Source organism: Haemaphysalis longicornis, unplaced genomic scaffold, assembly GCF_048455015.1.
Source record: "Haemaphysalis longicornis isolate Haplotype H1 unplaced genomic scaffold, Haemaphysalis longicornis Haplotype H1 scaffold_3, whole genome shotgun sequence".
Lineage (NCBI taxonomy): Eukaryota > Metazoa > Arthropoda > Arachnida > Ixodida > Ixodidae > Haemaphysalis > Haemaphysalis longicornis.
The window spans coordinates 198,862,194-198,883,433 of NW_027526335.1; positions in this window are offsets into that span (position 1 = coordinate 198,862,194).

A 21,240-nucleotide genomic window follows, 5' to 3' on the forward strand; every position below is an offset into this window, starting at 1 on the left:
TAAAATAGCCTCGTGGCGCCAGCCACCATTTTCCGCAGAGAGCACAGGGTCGCGAAAATTATTAGGTGCGGAGTACCTTGGTACCACACAATGTCCGTCCGCGTCCATGCGCATAGAATTACAACCACAAAAAATCGCACAGGCACCGGCAGGATTCGAGCGTGTGTCTGGTAGACCAGACAGCGTTACTGTCATTTGTCTTACCCATTAGGCTGCGACAGTGAGTTAGCACTAGAGAGTCAAACGGCTTACTTCATCACGTGTAATACGGCGGAGTACCTAAGGAACTCCCAATGTCCATCCACGTCCATCGGTGCGCACAGCACCATCAAGAGAAAATGAAGCGAAGTTTGATTTGAGTAGTGAGTTGCAGTTTTGTTTAGGAATAATGAAGGTGCAACTCGCGCCTCAAATAGAATGACAGTCGGGGCGCAAATGGGATCTCACTCGGGGCGCAATTTGGATGCCAGTTCGAGACCCCGACTCCGCACCCTCGCAATCATCCAAGGAATGGAGATGCTGCCAGTTTTATTATTTACGAGTTGACTAATTAGATTCCGTATGCCTGATTTTATTGTTTAGTAGGAGGCATTTTAGTTAGTTTCTTGTAATTAGTCTAGGCCATGGTCTAGGCCTTCTGTGGTTTTTGTGAGGCTGGATGAACTTTTTTGCCCGCGGCTGTGTTTACGTGAAATCATGTTGGCGCCGGCATCAATTTTGGTTGCAGGGGTGCTTTGTTGTAATGACAAATGTTGCGGAAGCGGCTGGACACAGTATGTGCCGAGGATGAGACTGCTGTGGTGAAGGTGCTCTACTGAGCGTGCTGCCAGTGCTGCGCAAAGCTAAGCGATGAAGCAATGGAGGTGACGGTGAGGTAGTTGAGCATGTATATACAAATTTGACAAGGGTGTTGCATAGTTGGCTCGCACAAAGACGAGAGTACTTCTCAGCTGCGTGTCTCCGTCGCTCGCACCCCGTCGCTCACGTCCTTCCGCCTCACGAGGCTCCGGCATTTTATAGCCCCTTGGAGTCCGTTTCGCCAGCAAGCAAATGAAATTCCTCCAATCAGGAGAATTAGCCGGACGCTGGATGATTTCGTCGAGTGGGAATGAAGGTGTTGCATCAGACAACCCGCCAAAGAGGGGAAGAGAGAGTATCCTCATCGGTGCCCACGGCATGACTGGGCACGCTTGCCGCAAGCCGTTGTACAGCGGGGGAATATTTAGCTCAGCCAGTGAGCGCGGTGTGCGGCCTCACCAGCCAAGCAAACTTGTGCCGGGTGCTCTGGCGCCATGCTACCGATGAGGTGTAGGACAAATATTACTGCGAAGGCGCAGTGCCCGGTCAAATTGCGTATGTTTTCTTTCATGTCCGCTATAGTAATATTGTACCCTACTCGCCATTTCAGTTGCCGCTCTACCGTATTCGAGGTTCCGCGAGCGCCTACGTGTCTGGGTGCACCGGTAGTAATTTCCGGTTGGCAGCGATGACGTACGTCCGCGGATGCTTAATGAGCACGGCTGATACTGGACGGCTAGCAGACACGGGGAAATCGAAACATGACCCTAATAATGCCATCGAGTTAGTAAAAAGGTGCAAGTTAGGCACTGTGTTGTGTGTGATTTTTTCATTTTTCGTGAGCTGTAGCAATAGTCAAGCGTAATGTACAAAGTCGCCCATATCAAGGTTTTGTCACTCTACAAAATTACATTCGCCAGCACAAGTGCTTCATCTCTTTAGCTGTGGGCACTGACGCGTCAAAGCACCCTGTCATTTATCAACGTCCGCATCCCTCAATAAGAAAGAGACGAGGTCCTGCCTTCGGAAGACTACGACTAGCAGGTGTTGTATCCAGGCTAGCCAGTTGGCAGTATCGCTCGTTAACAATGGTTAGGGCAACTATGTTCCGTGTTATGCCTAAATTCTTCCGCGAGCGGCACGGAAACATCAATTGGCGCTTCCGCTTTAAACTTCGTGGTGCACTGAAGCAACTAATAAAATGAACGCCTTCTTAGTGGGACCGATGGCGTTCCGTCAGAAAAGTAATGCATTTCACCATAGACACAGTTGGTAGACCGAAAAGCTCCTATAAGACTCCTGGACACACGGCGCGTGCGTAAAAGTGGTGTTCCAGTGTGTCAAACGGGTTATATGAAAATCGCGAAAAAGGAACTTTCCTAGATAAGACATTACACGCATCGATAGTGTAGAACGAGTAAAATCGTATACCTCGTAAACCACGTAACGGCTTACATGTAGACCGTCGGTCGACGCCTTTACTTTCTGTTCGAAAAATGTTCGCATGGGTTCGCTTTCGTTAGCGATTTGGTTCTTGTAGGGGTTTACAATCGACTGAACGGCAATTTCAGCGAAGGTTGGACGCACCTTCAGCAAAGGTTCGTGGCACTTTCAGCGACGGTTTGGGGCATGCTTGGCGTAGTTTTGATGTGAGAAAGCTTTCGTTCTTAAGTATTTTAAGGACGGGGCGGTAGTTTTTCTTCCAACCACTCAAAGTAAGGGCATTCGCGGGTACACCGAGCAACGCGGCACCCTCTGAGGCAGCTCCAAGCCCCAGGAACAGTACGCGCCAGCAACCCTTCTGCCATCGCTCATTTCCTTTCAATTTCGCTAAGCCTCTTTAGTTCGTGGTCAGCACCTGGGCGCGTACCCACAGAGCACTGGCTCACCATTGCTGGGTAATTTGAACATAACCGCTGAAATTTTTACGTGTAGGTCGCCAAAATTTCTGTAGATATACATTTATATACATATAAATATATATATTATTACACACACACACACACACATATATATATATATATATGTATATATATACACATATACATACATACATATATATTTACATATATATACATACATATATATTTATATATATATATATAAATCAATAAATGTCGAAAGAAACCTCTCGAGAAGGCACTGTCACGGCGTTGCCAACGTTTTGGCTTCACAACGTTCCAATGTGTTTGGAAGAAGACTCCTTTATGTCACGGTAAGTCTTTGTGAAACGTGGCCGACGGAATCCGTCCGCTACCATACACAAAGTTTTCTTTTTATATTATGTCACTGTTTATGTTCACATTGAGGTAATAATACACGGCTGTGTATAACTAGTTAAAAGGGAGGTTCGAGATGCGATGGTCTTTATTGGCGATTAAATTGGTGATTCGCCGCAAATCAGAGCGTGAGGCGGGCACCACGCAGGTAGTAGCACATAATTGAACCTCCAGCTAAAAGATGAAAGCTTATTTCCAGGGGTTTTGCATGGCCGAGTTACACTTGGGGCTTCAGGCGTGCCGACGTGGAGAGATCCAGATTCACTTTGATTATTTGAGGATTAATAGCGGCGCCGAAATCTCGATACAAGGGGTCTTTAGTTTTCGTGTGTATTATTAAAAATACTCCGGCGGACTAATCCAACCCCGCGTCCCTTGGTTCTATTAACCAACGCCTTCGCCACTAAGCAAGTGTAATGGGCACCTCCACCTTCAGTTGTAACCTCTAGGTTTATGTCAGTCTTTAAATTTTTCTCCCCCGGGCTTTGCAAGGTGATGTTCATCGTAACAATTTTTTTGGTTAATACAAAACTCTTTTGTTCACTAAAAATTATAATGTTCGAATGAAAATACGTCTCAGACTTTAACTCGTGAAAAACAACGGAAATATAGTTCGTGTTTAAAATGACGCCTTAATATTCTTCAAGCATCATACGCGATGGTTCTTTCTTCATTAGCAAGGGAAATAGAATCTGATGGGGCTAGAGGACCTCTTCATGTATTGTTTTCACGCACAAATGCCGTTTCCGACTGGGGCGCGCAATAAATTGCACGGATATGCCAGACTCTTAAATTGTAAAGAGGTAATCGCACATCGTACGCATGAACTGGAAACATGGGAGCTTAGACATGTGAGAAGCTCAGAAAAATATCGTTTTAACACACAAATGGCGTTTCCGATTGGGCGCACTAAATTACACGGATATGCCAGACAGAAATTGTCAAGAAGCAATCAGACGTCTGACGCACGAACTGGAGACATGTGTGCTTAGACAAATCAGAAAAATCATCTTCGAGTAAACGGTAATGCAGAAGTATTGACAGACAAAATACGCATAAATGGCGAGAGTTCATACTTGCCAAAGCAGTTGTCAATAAATATAAATATTTTTCCAACAGGAACAACTTTTTTCATAGTTGATAGTAAAGCTTCAGGATTCATCTTAGGCATTAAAATGTTAATATTTTGTAGAGGAGCAATATAAATCGCCGATCAGTTACTATACATGACGACGTGCCTGGTACAAGGAAAGCTGTTAGAGAAAATTCGGGATAAAAGAGTGTTGAAAGCGAGGATGAAAGAACACGGGGAGCTTGCTTCTCGGTTTCAGTTCGCAGCCAGAAGCGTACAACCCAAGTAGTTGACGCCGTAAAAAACTATTTGGCAGAAGACTCACTGTCACCACGCAGACAAAAGTTTCATATAGGGGATCAGTTGAGCAGTTGAAATGGCTGCTGCCGGTAACCAAGAAAAAAAGGTAGCGAGAACATCGCAAAGACAGGGACAGTAAAATTACAAATGGGAGGGCGACTTGTTTTTGACCGACCCCGTCTTCGGACTGACTTACCTACATTAGGCTGTAAACAACTAGCTGAACTTAATACGTTAGCAGTGAACAACACATAAACCGCAATAGCACGCAAATGCGCCAGGGCAGAATAGGGCCTGAATGGAAGATAATTAGAGGTGAGGTGATATTGTTAAGCGCAAATAAACCCTTATGCTTACAGCATTTGTTAAATGACCATTTCGCAAAAGAGTTTCCATAGGAAGAGAAGCTGCCGAAGGAGCGTAGTGTTTTCAGGGTTAAACCTAGTATTCCCTAGTATTCTGAATGCTGCTCCACTCGAGCCTGCAGTCGAGGAGGTCCTTGTAAGCGATATTTGCGTGTAAAAGCACTGCGGTAGCTTCCGCTCAGTCGCGCGAAGGGAGCGCATGGAATATTGTATACACTGCGAATACGGGCATACGTCTTTCGTGGTGAAGTCGAGAAGAAAATATTGTCAAGTTGTAGAAAGAAATTCCCTGCACTTGGGCGGCATCACTTCGGCTGCCTACTCTATGTAGCTCCATTACTCAGTTAACTTACAAGCGCCTGCTCGTACATCGGTTCTCGCTAATCGGGATACATTCGTGACCCTACATAACGTCAAACCTGTGGGAGCCGAAAAGTACCCTGCCATACACGCAAAATTAAGGAAGACAATATTCAACGAAAGCTTTACATCACACACCAAGAGACAGAGGCATACGTTCTGCAGAGAAAAAATTATGGACACATTTAGAAAAAAGTTCCCATGATAAACGCAACGCACTACATGATACTAACTCAGTGAAAAGGTCCGCACGTAAGAATACTGCAGTAGTGATCAAGTGGAACTGACTAAGGGTCAAGGAAGATGTCTTTTAGTGCAGGCAGCCGGATTTACATTGTGCTTTAGATATCCGTCGATGCGTTGAGAAGTAATATTTGAGAGAATAACTCTTGATTTCGATTACATAACAGAAGAAGCGCAGTGGTCATTCACCCATTCTCTTGCTTTGGGTGGAGGCATACAGAAGGCTTCGAAATTCACTAACTATATGAAAGAAGGTACCAATATTTTCGAACCAGTTTTCTCTCGCTAGAGAATTCACCATTTTGTAGACAGTTGCATAAGCCCAGGAATCGAAAGTGCAAATTCTGTGGTGGCCTTCGTCGTAACAATTTCTCTGGAGGGGACGAAACTCTCCGGGTCGGTTACAAATTCCGAAAATGGCAACGTTTGAGTAAGGAGGCCTGCACGACATTATTTCTGCAAGAACAACACAAGTTCTACAAAACTTGTGAAAACATATTTCACAGTTTAGAAATGAGAGAAGACACGAGACTGCCCAGAATAAGTCGGAAGCGCACTGTTGTTGGTAGGCCAACTTGTTCAACAAAGTGCAAGTTATAGGGCCATGCGACACATCGCATCATACCCTCCTATTAGGTTGCGCGCTCGAAGGCTGAAGCCGGAAATGTCAGCGCGCTACGTCAGCAAGTGACACAATGACTAAATTTCAATAATAGTGCATGACACGCTGACGGCTGTGCACATGCCCGGTGATGGGCACACCTATCCCTGGAGGCCCTGGCAGCAGCAGGAAGTATAGGTGGCACGCAGTAGGGGTACAGTGATGGGGCGGAGGGGGCTGTAGAGATGTTTATTTGTCTGCAGTCTTCGTAGGGTGGTGGTTTGATCTTTGGATACCCTTGGGTCGTGTTGCTGGGTATTATCTTCTGCCGAACGACGAATGGACAAGAATGCCAGCATGGTTGATCAGTCGTTCGGTCTTGGGGGCACCAAGTTAGGTAGTTTCTTCTTCGCTAATGACCCGGTGTGAATGCACGCAAGCAACAGCATAGGCCACCTCATTACAATGGAAGGATTTATGTGCGAATATTCGCAGGAGGTATAATTTGGGAAGCCGGGAGCTGAACCGGATGACGAAAATCGCTGCTTAAGAGAAGCGTTCGTGTAGTAATTACGGCAGGCTGCCGCTGCATCTCTGAGCGATCGTACGGTAGAGAACAACGCCGTTGTTCCTGTCACTGTCGCAGCTTTAAATTACATAGTACACATGGGTCTAGTCGTCCACATGGGTTTATTGCCTTCAATCGCAACTTATCATTGTTTTTCCTTCTCTTCGACCACAATGGGAAACAAAGTGTCAAGACAATCGCCGTAATTAAAATATGTGGACGATGAAAAAAATTAATTTTGATGCGTTCTCTATGTTCATGTGTCCATTACCAATACACTCCTAAGAAGGGTCATGAAGGCAAAATACAAGTTTGGGTCAATAAAATAATGGTTTGTGCGGTTCACAGTGATACTATTTTTATTGGGAACTTCTAATAAAGACCATAAATATTACGTAAAACATAGGAAGTTGCGACTGGGGTGCCACTCTGTGGCGACACCACTGTGGCAAAATAGCACCACAGAATCTTGTTCGAAATTTCCAGCTCCCTGCCAAAGTCACCGCAAAGGAATATGCCTGGGCGTTTGTTTTTCGGTCTCTACTTTCACTTGATAGTGTCACTTGCGTGTTAACGTGAAGATAACGCACTGATGGTCATCTCTTTAGGGTTGGCGTTGATTGCGTCTCACCTGTACGTAATACAGCCATCTAGCATAGACCTTGGATATTTTTAGCATTTATGCACATTCTCATTTAGAAAACGCTGTTTTTGTGGCTTGACCAGAGCTGAGTGATATACCAAAACCTAGTGTTTTTAACTAACCCTAGTCGTGATTTGGCTTCAGGCTCCTTTTAAAAGCACACAGTGATTTCCTGTCTCCACACTTTTATGCGCGCGCTTGATTGTGGAAGACTGCTGCCTACCTTGATACATACACGCCACAGGCGAATGCACTTAGGGTTTTATTAGAATGGGCAAGAAGGTTGTATTTAAAGACTTTTAATGCAGACTTGCATTATTTTAATTGAACACTTTTGCTCTAAATCATGAACAGCGTACAGCAATGGCTTCCTGATAAATTAACACCATTTTAATCTTTCAGTGTTGGTATACGTCAACCTACAGGTTTAGGAGAAGGAGTAGCGTCCTTGGTAATGCGTGCCTGTTGAGCACACCGCAAACATCCTGAGAGACAAAATATGGAGCGGCGCACAAAATATTGCGGATGTCCTAGGCAAGATTCTCTTTTTCTCTTTGGTATACATTCTTATCGTTGAAAGCACAGCTGAAGTTCGGTTGCTGTGTGTTTTAAACATTTTATAATTTAGACAATACGAGAAAGGATCGAGACAAGTGAAACCAACCTGTGAGAAGGAATCCCGCGTGCATAGTTGCCCTAGTTTCCTTTGGTCTTTGGTGGTACCCCTTGAATAACATGGCCCCCTTGATGCATATCTCTCCCTCGTTGTACGGTCCGAGAATTTCACGCGTCTCTGTGTCGACAACCTACATAGTAAACAAAAAGTGCCACCCAAGTAATTGATTGTTCTTCTTCACCGTCAAAACAGGCTGCTAACTTTCGTAGGAGAAACATGCTGCAATGTTCAAGATTAATATTTAAATAACAATATTTTTTCTCACTGTTTATAGAACAAAGGTATTCAAAAGTAGTCAACTTGGAGCCAAATAAAAATCAGGTTTTCCGTGTCTAAGGCACCTTGATTTTAGCCAGTAATATGAGTAATGATGTTAACCATTTTTTACGCTTTCACCGTCATTGAGTGCTAAGAAAATGTTTTTCAATATCCAACATATTTTTACATTTGTTTAACAAGATTTTTTTTGTACCACAAAATTTATACATTTAACATCAAATATACGCATAACTTCTTTTTTCATTCAAGCATAAGACAGCGTCGGAGAGCAACGTACAGTAAATTTATCTTTACGTTTGAGCGCCGACTTTCGCGCAAAGGTACGTCCCATACCTATCAGTGAGGTGCGTATAGTGCGTAAAAGGCGTCGGTGCCTTTTGCAACAAATTCGTATGTTTAGAAACGAATTATACAAGTTTTAGGGAAAATTATACTCTGAAAAACAGTTTGCTAGACTAGCTAACGCTGTTGTACCCCAACAAGAGTAATAGCTCGATAGGATTTTTTTCTGTAGCCAAGAAAGAGTATTTCCGAAAGTAGTGCTTTCAACTATGCCAGTACCCCGAAAATTATGTATTTACACAACCGATATCAGTCCTTTCCGTGTGAAGGGCACACTGCAAGAGAAGTAGGTTATCACAATTACGATACGCGATTGAGATAAGTGATGGAGATCCATATCAGAATATCGATCAACAAATGTGGAATTTTGTCTCTCTTTTGCACAATTAGGACATAAACTATTGCCATATCGAGGAATGCAATGTCTGAAAAATAATATTTCTGCAGTCGGTGCCATTTTTATGGCAGGGCATATGTTGCGCCGAGTAAAAAGTAATCGAACTTCGACAAAAAGCGTCGAAGATTTAGCGGGAAGTCTGGCGGGCATTTTATATTATACTCTGTTGCTCCTCTATCCACAGATAACAAAAAACGCATATTCGTTTATTCTAGGGAATGTCCTGCAAAAACATTATTCAATAAAATTCATTTTTAATTCAAAGTGGTCATGAAAGCATTAGTAAATAACGTGGATATTGTGGTATGCCTGGTGGTGAGAAGCGAGACCATTTAAATACGCAAGCAAAGAACAGCATTTAAGAAATTGTTTATTGTTCTGGCGTGTTCTATGTGAACTTTTATTTCCATAAGCTCAGAAATCCCACATGCATAGTTGGAACAATACATTCTATACGCTAATTTTTCTTTCCTTCTATTAGATATGATTTTTAATGGCGTATTTAGGACAGCTTTCCCACCTCTATATCCTTCGTGATTAGAAGGCATACAAAACCTTTCGACGGCTTTCACGAATATACGCTATATCAACAATAAGAACTGCGTTCCAAAAAACAAATTTTTTTTTGCGTACAATTCCTAATATTTATTTTATTTCGTATTGCGTTGCACGTCTGATGGAATTGTCACGAGCACTTAGGAAAAAATAAGGAATATGATTCGTCACACTTAACATCTTAAAAATACAATTGTGGTTGCACCCTGTTACGAGCTGTCCCCGCCTTATTACACTAGCTAGTACCTAGTAGCCCGTAACATCGAACCCAGGCTGCATGCATGGAAGTCGTAGAGATTCTGACGTAACTTTTGAAAACCTAATGCCTCCGAAATACTGTAAACCACCGCGTGCAACATTTTTCACATTTACTACAAAAGTTTAGAGTATTTATGTTGGGGAATAACCGGGTTGTTTTCGGTGCCTGAAAAGATTTTTGAATAGGCCAAAGAGTGTTCATGGCTGCGGGAATGAATTATCCAACGTACTTTCCTTCAGAATCGGGGCAGAACCAAAAGTGCCCACGGAGTTTTATGTGAACTATTTTCTGCCGTTTCGCCAGCAATAGATGGCCGCAACACAACGGAGCTGCAAGTCTGCCTTTAACGGGAACAATTTACAGGGTGGTTGACCCCGCAGTTCGCGTAGACTGCAATTTATACTCAGAATACCCTAAAGAGTGTGTCTAAAGCGAACTGTCGTAATACTTGTCATGCATTTCTTAATACCTATACCAATGCACCACTAGTTTATATTGTGATATCTTTCCTCCTGAGAATACATTTGGTACACACATTGTTGATTTATCTTGTTATGTCAGGGCTATTTTATTGGTAGGAATAATGGGGAACATTATGCAGAGAGAAGAAGATAAGAGGCAAAGGCGTTTACATTAACAAAACACATTTTCTTCTCGGATTTTTAGTGGCTGCCGAAGCAACTATTTGCCGTGCTTCTTCTTTGTACTATTCAGCTATATTTACCTTTTTACGTAACTTTCTCTAAAACGGGACAGGTCACAAATATTCCCCGCTGTTATCCTGATGTCTAGTCTCTTCAGCCTGACAAGCACAGATACAAGAGGAGGGTAAAATAACTACCTTCATTTGCATAAACGCCACTGGTTTCCCAATTTTTCGGAAGTCTTCGAGTGTTGGTGGTGCAATACATATGCCTCCCAGCGTCTCGGACAGTCCGTATCCTGCAAAAATACATAAATGTTGCTCATGTTCCCGGTGAAGAATGGCCTATGTCACAAAATGTCATGAGGACGGAGGAACGGAGGCTAACTAGGCTTTTCTTAGGTGAAAGTAATGTTGTCTTCATTGTGCTGCTTGCTTTCATAACGATGTTTTGTATATTCGCTGCTTTATTCTTGCTTTCAACGTTTAGGCTTTTATGCCGTTTTAAAATGTGCTTCCAAATATTCATTACAGTAAAATGGTTTTTCTTTTCTTTATTATATTCGCAGGTTGTTACGTCCCCATGGTGAATCACTGTGTGTCGCAATAAATAGCTGACCCTAATAAATGACCCGAAACGGTATCACGGTGATGTGGCAGTATGAAGATTTCAACGAGCTTGTTTCCATGAAGCGCTGTCGTGAAAGCGTGGTGCATTATAACGTTTTAGCGCAACGCAGATGACGCGAGGTTTTATGCAGTCCGCCAAACTTGAACTTGGAATGTAATATAATATCTAAGACAAAAATTGGCCATCTCACTAGGGGACGGCCGTCTGCAATACGTTTTGCCACCTCCTAGTCAATCTCAGTAGTAGTAAAATAAAAATGCACATGCACTAAAAATGGCTGTATTATGTGTACAAGTTTTAGGCTGGATCGTTTAACCCGCGTATGGCGGGATAGTTGGAGGTTAATGGGACAGAACTTTGCCCTGCAGTGGGCTTAGCTAGGCTGCTGCTGATGATGCTCATAAGGACCGAATGCAGTATAGCGAGGTTTTGCAGACAGTTGAACTAATTCAACCGGTTTAATTTGGGAAGATCTGCCTGTGAACTGAGACTGTATGAGAAATAATGGTTGTGGTCTACCCAACATCGACAACCAACAGCTGTCTCTCAACAAAACGAGGTTGATTTGGAAATGAGCCATGCAGGTTAGAATTCCCCCTTTTGGCTTTATTAAGACATGCAACAAATAGTCGGTTACAATTCAGCCGGAAAAAGTAAATTGCCCTGCTATCTTAGTGCTTCCAAACATCCTCGAAGTTGTTTACAAAACGTAGAATAGAAATTAATTCTTCTTTTTACTTTATTTGTTTATTTCTTGAGAACACGAAATAACACAAGAGTAATCCTCTTGAGCACCGTTGCGCTCACTGGTATTAGCTCTGCCGAATGTTCGGTCAAAGCGCTAGTGAACAGAATTTAAGCAGAACCTCAACTTGTCGAAAAGTAGGTTTAAGCGTTACTTATTGTTACGGGACTCACGTGGGCAACGCCTCAAAGCACCTGAGCCCAGAAAAAGGACAACGATGACAAAGGGCATGGGGCACACCTTGTGCGCTCTTTTATCTGTTCAATCAGACCTAAACCTTATCTTCGTGTCTGGACACGTAAAGGTTGACCAAGACATTTGCTGGACATCCGACCTAGGAGGAGAATTTCTCACAGTGCGAGAAGCTTTATCCACGCCACCATAAGAATGCAGGCATCAAGTTAAACCGGAGCTTTACGATGAATGTTTCTACAGGGAGTCTGTTCGACATATAACGTCTCTTCCTGAAGATTTGCAAGTGCAAGTCTCGCTTTTAATATGCTACACCTAATGCTCGACAGTTTCTGATGTCACGGTTGCTCTCCAATCGTTGTTGCAACATGCACCGGTAGGAGCGTTGTGTATTTCTTTCTTACGGCACATCATGCCGAATGCTTAATACAGGTTTTTAAACGGAAACTCTGAACTAATTTGCAACATAACACCAGACCGCTGTTTCTTGGTTACCAGGGGAGATGGAATTTGATGTGTATAGTAGGGCCTCAGGAAATATAGTTTTAACGCACTAGCATTCTTTCCTACACACCTCAAGAATTATGCGGACATACTAGCTCCTTTGATAATGTGAACCGGTTACCAAACGTCTGACTCTTAGAATCGCAGTAATCGTTTATACATGTTAGAAAAATCAACTTAGAGAAAACCTTAAAGCACTGCAGTTTAAACAAAATATGCCGAAAAATTGCATGAGCTTATAACTTGCCAAGGCAGTTGTCAATCAAAATAAAATTTGTCCACAGAAGGCACTTTTCTTACGTTTGTTAGTGCAGTTTCAGTATTCACGATAGGTATTCAAATAAATGGGTCATTTAGAGGAACAATGGAAATCGCTGAGCAGTTACTGTTGACAAGTCGTACCTGCTACAGTGAAAGCTATTAGTGATAATACTGTGCAGCGAAGTTTTAATAAATACGACTGAAACAGAACCGGGAGCTCGCTTCTCTGTTTGTGTTGGTGGTAGACTTCGTGAACCTAAAATAGTTGTCACCGTAAAAACATATTTGACAGATGTTTCAGTGTCACCACGAAACAACACTTAGGTGTAGGTGATTCAGTTGATAAAGAAACAAATCTCCAAACAAAAACGTGCAATGGCCAAAAAAATCGAAAAACATCACCAAGACCAGGACAGTGAACATAGAGACATGAACGCGGTTTTTGCCTAACTAAGTATGGTTGTCCAACCTGGTAGGTTGGTAATCAAGAACATATTGACTGTGCTAGTCCACAAATACACCCGGAGAAACTAAAGCCCCACCGAGGAATGCAGTTGAGGACATGAGATGAGATTTTTTACCGCCAACCAATACTTTTGATGACTGTATTTGCTCAATAATCATTTCTAAAAAAAAAAAAACTCGTAGAAGATACAGGGCGCTGTTCTAAGCGTAATGTTTTCTGGATAATAATTACACCACAGCTGTTCCACCCTAACTCTCGTATTCGGAATCACCTCCTTCACTGAAGCCTGCAGTCGAGGAGATCCTTGAAAGCTTTTTTCGAATTTAAAAGCAATGCGGTATCCTACGATCAGTCGAGTCGAGGGAACACATGAAGGGCAGGACAGACTCAGGCTACGGCGATAAAGGTCGTTCGTGATACAGTTAAGAAGAAAATAATGTGATGTACCAGCACCAAATTCTTCATGCGTGGGGTGGCGCTATTGCGGCTGCTAGTTGTACTATGTGCACAAAAACGTTCACTTTCAAACGCCTGCTGGCCCATCGGAGGTCGCTAATCTGGGTTTATTCTGGAACGTGGATAGCATCAAATATGTGGCAGCTAGAACGCATTCGCCTATACTACCCAAAATAATGACAGCAAGATGTAACAAAAGCGTTACATTATACTACAAGGAACGAAGGGATAAGTTCTATAAAGCGAAATTATGTATAGCTTCTCAAAAAATTGAATAAGATCGATGCAACGTGCTACCTCACAATTTCTCAGAGTAACGGTCCGTGCGAAGAATTCTGCAGAACGGATGAAGGCGAAAAGATTAGGGTAAAGACAAAGGAATACAAACGATGTATGTAAGCGTTGGCATCAGCTTGTCACTATCTTCAGATATTCGCAAATATGTTGATACCTAATTTTTTAGGAAATAACTCCGCGTTTAGGGCACGCAGTGGAAGAAGCGCAGTTGCTCTTTCACCCATGCTTATTTTAAACACGCATTCGTCGTGAGTTGATTAGGGGCGTTCGTAAGTGTTTTGGCTTCATTATTCTCTTCTATGACCGCACAAAATACCGTTACTTGGAAACAATTTTCTCTGGCTAAAGCATCAGCGTCGCGCAGACAGTTGCATGTTGACAGCACACAAATCAAAATTATAATTTAAACTAAAAAAAACTATTACGATACCGCGTGTGACACCACCCAGGCCAAGCTTTTCGGAGATGGTCTTCATAACTGAAGCCGGCGCTGTCCCCCCTCCGATGATCACTCTTTTCAGGCTCTTTAAATCGCCGTGTTGAAGAAGCGGATGTTGCGCCACCTGCACAGCTGTCGCTGCGTGAAGTATGGTTGATGTAGCCTGTTTTAAATAAAACAATGCGTTGGAAGTTATTAGCGCACCAGACGACCCATTATAGGATATCACTTGCACCACAAGAAACATAGTTTTTATAACGAATGTTTTCAGTACTATAACAACGCGAAACCTGCCGAATGACAAAATTCCCCGCATTTCTTCAGTAACTACAGAGAAAGTACCCGTTGGAAGGCTCCAAAGTTCCTAACTGGGTCATAAACGCCACAAAACAGTAATGAAGCCAAACAGGAGTATAAAACAGTTTTTATACTCCTTTTATTGTTGCAATAGAAAGGCGTTCTAACTGGTGCCGGCTTTTATGTATTAGACTGTGGGGACCTAGCAGTTTGGGGAGTTGTAGCCAACCCAATAAATCAAAGATAGATTTACGCGTTTTGCACGCAAACATTTGTAGCTTTCAGGTGAATTCAAACAAGAAACAGCTTTGCTTAATATGCATATGATAATTTGTTAATGGGTATTGATACACCAGTCGGAAAGCTTTTCGATGTTCTAACAGCCTTTTTTGGTAAATGTGCCGTCTCTCATGAATAGTATCATCCGTATTCTTCTTAAATGTAACGGATATCGCCGAGTTGCTCCGCAATTGGTACAAGTAAACTGAAAGATATAAATCAACAATTCATGGAAAATCCCGTCGTTGGTCTTGTTCTCTGTATCAGTTAGCGGATCCTAGATCACCCGTCTTTGAAGACCTATATAGCGTGAGAAGTTTTATAGCACACGTTTTAACTAGTGCGGAGGAAACGTAGTCAGGTACGCTAGTGTACGGCGAGTTGCGCACATACCAGTACGCGTAGAATAATTAGGCAGCGCAACAATGCAGACAAGCGAATTAGCGGGCCCGGAGCTATATTCACCACAGCCGTGCAGGCCCTCAATACAACGTGACGCTAGGAAGCCGCGACGCTAACTGAAGGCATACGAAACCGTAAGTCAAAATGAACCACGAAGAACAATGTTTCAAGAAGCAGCTGAAGGAAGCCCTTCGAGAAGGCAGGGCAGAAGGCAAGCGTCGCAGGTGTTCCATTCCGTAATAAGGCTTTTACTTTCGCTATCAGTGGAAAAAGCCTAGTTGTTCGCACACCTTTAACAACGTTACTGTTTATGCTGGAGTTCTATCCGCGTCGGCGTCGCTCAAATCTGGGCGCCGCAGAGTGCACAGAAGGAAAATGCCTGGCCAGAAGTTTGCGGGAAAGTGCCCAGGAAGCATGGAGTCAACGAAAAGGTGTGGGGAAAGAAAGAAACGCTTCAAGTGATCGGTATCGATCCTCGATTCCTCGCGTTATGAAATGGGAGTCTACCCGATTGCGCTATCATCGCATTCTGGCCACTCAGCATTTTCTTTGGGTTCGTAGCGTGGGTGCTGTCCTCGGACATTGTAACTTTAGATTTTGGACTTAACGGGCATAGATTGCGGATTTTGGTTTGACTCAGTTTGCACGGAGGAAGCTGCGCCTAGTGGTGACGTAAGCCTTGACATGCAGGTGTTCCCCTCTTTGAGAAAGATGGCATGCGCATGATGGCATCTGTGTTCGATCTTCCGATAAGAGCGGCAGACTTAAGAAAAGCAAAGTTAAAGCTGGTGAATACCACCATGTCCGCTGTTTCCCATGTCTTGACATATCAATTGCGAAGTTGACCGCATATTTTAGTCAGTGTCGGACGTTTTTTTCGCATTAGCGTTTTTTCGGAAAGCTGTTCAGAGATAGGTTTTAACGCTTGCATTACCCGCCTGTACTAAAGCGGTGCTTTTTACCAATCAGTGCCTGCAAATGCATCAGGGTTAACCTGCTTAGGCGGTTTTTAAAGCGAAGCTTTTTATGCCCCACTTGTGCCGTGGATCGTAACACAAAAACGCACTGTAAGAAGCCAACTTTAGAGAATGGGTTTCCGCAATCGCACACGTGACGCGCAGTGCCTCAAGAAACAAACGCTTCCAGTGATCGAAATCGAACCTCTGTCCCGCACGTTATGAAGCCGACGTATATGCGACTGGGCCATTCCGCCCCAGTTTGCACTACGACTTTGAATTAAGGTGCACAGGAGAAGCCGCGTTTTAACCATCGTTCTTTCAAATAAGAGGATTTGGTTTGTTAGGACAAACCACAGGAGTTAACTTTCGTGCGTAATAATTGTTGAAGTACTGCACAATCCGTGGAAAAAGCAACTCGCCGTAATGAAAAAAGTCGCAGTTGCTAGTGAACCAAATACTTCGATAACGGTTGCCTCCATTTTAACGAGAAGGTAGGCACAGTAGAACCTTATTCATACGTTTTAAAAGAAAAAAAAAGGGATAGAGAAACGTACTATCCACGAAGACGTATAATCCGCCGCGGTTAGCAAAAGCAATCGAGAGACGAACATGGGTACTTAATGGCCTGTGTCACTTGTACAGGTCTGTCAACGTCTGCTGGCGCATGCTGGGGCCCTTTGAGAGCAAGAGTTCCTTTTCTAATCATTGTGAACCTTTGTCCGCACTGCCATCGTCCTACGCGCTTCCAAGCCGACTTTAGAGTGAGCATATATGGCCGCCGCAAACGCCAGCTCTGCCTCCCAATCGTCTCCGCCATCTTTCTATGAGTATTCGGTCAGCGCGTGCGCTGCTTCATGGCGGGATTAGGCCACTATTTCCTCCAAGGTTAGTTTTTCGCAAGTTGGGAAGTCGTTATACCAGCGACGTTGGCTAAAAGCTGCGGCGTTATCAATGACTCCGGAAAGCCCAGCAGTACGGGAAATCGCCACAGTGACCCAGGAGGCCCTACAGCGGCTAGGCGCCTGCTTATTGCGTCGCGCGCGCTGAGGCTCGGTGCGCATGCACCACACCTCATTTTTTGTTCACCGTAAAACGTATCTTCCGGCCCCAGTGAGATAAAAATTTTAAGAACTTCACCGTACCCTCAGGGGACATCCGGTTATACCAGAACGTATTAACGAAAAAGAACACCTTAACGCTATGGGGCATTTTTAGCCTTTCCAATTGAGAGTGTAGTAACCGGACAACTGTACGAACCGGGAGCGTGTCAACTTATTTCAACTGTATTTTTTTTGCAGTCTGCAGTGCTTGTGACACGCAGAAAAGCACAAAAGTCGGCTTGTAAGGAATTAGAGCAGATAGAAATGCTAAACTTGCTGAAAAAAACGACAACAAAAAATTTAAAGGTATAACGTACACGCGCCTAGCGTACAAGAAATTAATTCAGGTGTATGACGAAAGAACCTTCATTAGGCCGAACCACAAGGCGTGTTGGCGGAGGCTGTAGCCATTGCCCGAACCGCTACCGTGACGACAGCTGTTATGCGTAACCACAAGCCACGACACCAAAACAAAGTCGGCGGTGACGTTTCACTACGACTAAACGACCTATCAATTGGTGTACCCTGCCCTATTAAGGAACACGTTACATACCTGTCAAAAACGACAGGACATAATTGCTGCTTTAGGAAGGAATTTTCAGTGAAAGCCCGCGACAGCATGATAAGGCGATTGTATGCTTTTCCGGAAGGATGTCACAAAATGTTGATTTAACGATGTGCAGGCACAGCAGCTAACAGCAGCTGCCACGAAGCGGAGCTGTTCCAAACACACACATTCGACCATTCGGCAATACCGGCTACAAAACGCATGTCCCGATGTATCTTACGTGCGCGCTGTAAGATATTTGTGGGAGATGTGGCATTCCATTTGAAACGTTTACGACGAAGCTCTTTGTGTCAACAAATCCCCGCTTGCAAAGAAAGCACCCACACTGCGGCTTTGTGAAAGCGCACTGATATATGGTCTCACGCCAACGCCACAGATTTTATTTCGGCTCGGTAACGCTACATGATAAAAGTTTCCCAATAACGGCGCAATATTTGCATGCCTCGCTGCAAACAAAGTCTGAAAACGCTACACTACGCCATCCTTGCCACGTGACCCGTTCCCCACTCTAACCTGTCCCTCCTCCACTCTTACTGTCATTTATTGCTCTTCTCATGATTCCAGTGGAGGTTTTTACAAACAAATATATTGCACCACAGTCCAACAGGTAGCGAGTCATTTTTTGCTACTGCGCGTGTATTTTCTTTTACGTCTGTGTCATCTACTCGGAGCAGCATCAGGCGAAATCAATATTTTCGTTGGTTCCTATATCTTTCCTCGCCGTGGCGCCATTTTTACAGCGTAGATTCGCAATCGTATCAATTATGCAACGTTTATTCCTAAGTAATTACCTTAATATCACTGGTACTGAACTTATATACGCGTGCGTCTTTATTGGCACTGAGTAACATGCGCTGCCCACAGCCATGCCAGCACTCTTAGTAGTTTAGAAAGGTCTTCCATACACAAATGTTGTGTTCAAGAATTTTTCAAGAGTATAATTTCTTGGGCTACAATAAAGAGCAAATTTTGATGAGCCTCCCTGCAGTTCTGTATATCGGAATAAATTTCAGTATATTCAGCCACGCAGCCAAAGAGAAACATCGCTTGAACACTAAGTATATGCAAGTCCAAACGTTCGAAACTACTAAAACTTTGGTAAAGGTTTACATTTGTCCACATGATGCAGTGCAATGACAACCTAAGACGTATTTGAGGTAAAATGTAAGTTCTTATCTTCAAGTTCCGGCCTTTATTTCTTTTGGATTATTTGTTGACTTGGTTTTTAAGACTACAAAAAAAATGACCGAATCTCACCCTAATCCGTAAGATTTGAAGGAATCGAAGCTGCACGAAACCTTCACGACCATCACGAAGGTTTAATCCAACGACTGCTGCCAGTTTGCTTCTTTCTCGCAGCCGCCACGACCTTTACTTCATAATTGTTGCTGGAAGTGTGAGCTTCTTTCATTTTTTAGAAGCTTTAACCATTGAATATCACATTGGAAGGGTGTAAGTTAAAACATGTCTTTCTTGTTCCGAGCAAGTTTGGCGACTATTAGGCGAGCGCTCGAGTTTTTGTTTTTTTGGCCAATCTTGGCCAATCACCTTAAATGATAGGCTTCGCGTTACAAACATGCCCCGGGGAAGCTGGGTGGTAGCCGCGAGGCAAGCACCTGTGAGCGCTCGGCTTTTTCTTGGTTTTCTTGGTCGCCACAATCTTGGCCAATCTCTCTAAGTGGGTATGCGAGGCTTGACAACCGTGCGCAAGGGACGATGGGCACTCGTCGTATACGCTCAAGCCTCCCCTCAAGGCAATGTCACTTCAGCGGATCCCTCTTCTTGTTTTGACGGGGGCCGTGAGGACGGTGCGTACTGAGGCCTTGAATGCGTTGACGGGCATTCCGCCTTTGGCCGAGGTTTTGGCGGCCCAGAGGGTGCAATTTTTGCTAGTTTCCCTGCGCCGCGAAGTAACTTACGGCCACCTCTCGCTGTCCCCGGACCGCGTACAGCGTACTTTTGATCCTTGGCGGCGGCACCCCGCATCTCGCGTCGTCTGTCCATTCCGTCGATTGGAGACGCCACAGGCACTCGCTTATGCTAGGTTACCGGGGTTGCATGTTTACACGGATGGTGCATTCTCTAATTCCTTGGCGGGTGCCGCCTTTGTAGTGTACACGCACACGGGTCGTTTAGTGGAAGCCAGGCGTTTTAAAATTTCGTCGGCGGATAGTGCTTTCGCGGCGGAATTGATCGCCCTCAGGGAGGCCCTCGTGTATCTAACCGGTTGCACGACGGAACGGCCTGTACGGGTCTACACAGATTGCTTGTCGCTGTTGACAGCGCTAGCCTCTTTGCGCACGCGTAACGAGGGCATAGAGGACATCCGCGCCCTTTTTTCAGTTCTTTCTACGCGCATGCGTCTTTTCCTTTTCCACGTGCGGGGCCACGCACGCATACCTGGAAACGAGATCGCGGATCATCTTGAGGTTAGGGCACGCACTGTGGGTGAGCCCAGGGAGTCAGCTTTATCGGTTCGGGTGGTAAGGTCGATGCTCGATGCAGAGGTATGGCGTGCGTGGTCGGTACAGTGGGCCACGGTTCATACGGATACGGAATTGTTTCGCTGGATACCGGTAGTTAGTTCCCTCCCCCCTAATTTCCCGCCCCATCGAAGGGGGATTTTCTTTATCACGGGGCACGGCCGCTTTCCTTTCTATCTGTATTACCTATCTCTCGTTCCTCATCCTCTTTGTTTCTGTGGGTCCGAGTGCTGGAACATTGAACATTATATGTCTGATTATAGCGAAACTGCCCAATTTCGCCAACGATTGCAAGATTTGCTTCACACTGACCTTACGCCCCTACTTTATCCCGCGCTATTGCGTAACCAGGGCGCTCTAGATATAATTATGGAAATGGTTGAATTCATTAATCTCTACACGCCCTCAACAGACTGACGTGATTGGACCGCCGGGTGCGGCCTGAGAGAGTCGCCCTTTTTGTATGTCTGTTGGTATTCTGCGCTTTTGCTCTCACTGTGCAGGTCCCGAGACGCCCTGGTGTTCTGTTCCGGGCTCCAGCGTGGGACCCGGGAGTTTGAGTTGGCTGCTCGGGCTCCTGCTCTCGGTTCCTGCGTGGACCCGGTCTGCCTGCGGCTCGTCATCACCGTCCCCTTAAATTTTGGTCGGATTGGTTGAGACCAGTCCCATCATCATGGAGGGTGTTTTTTAGTCCAGCCAGGAGAAGGAGGCATGGTTTTTCACCCTCCAGGGATGGGCTAGTTTATCCCTTTCGCGGTCCGCTTAATGTTTGGTCAGGAGA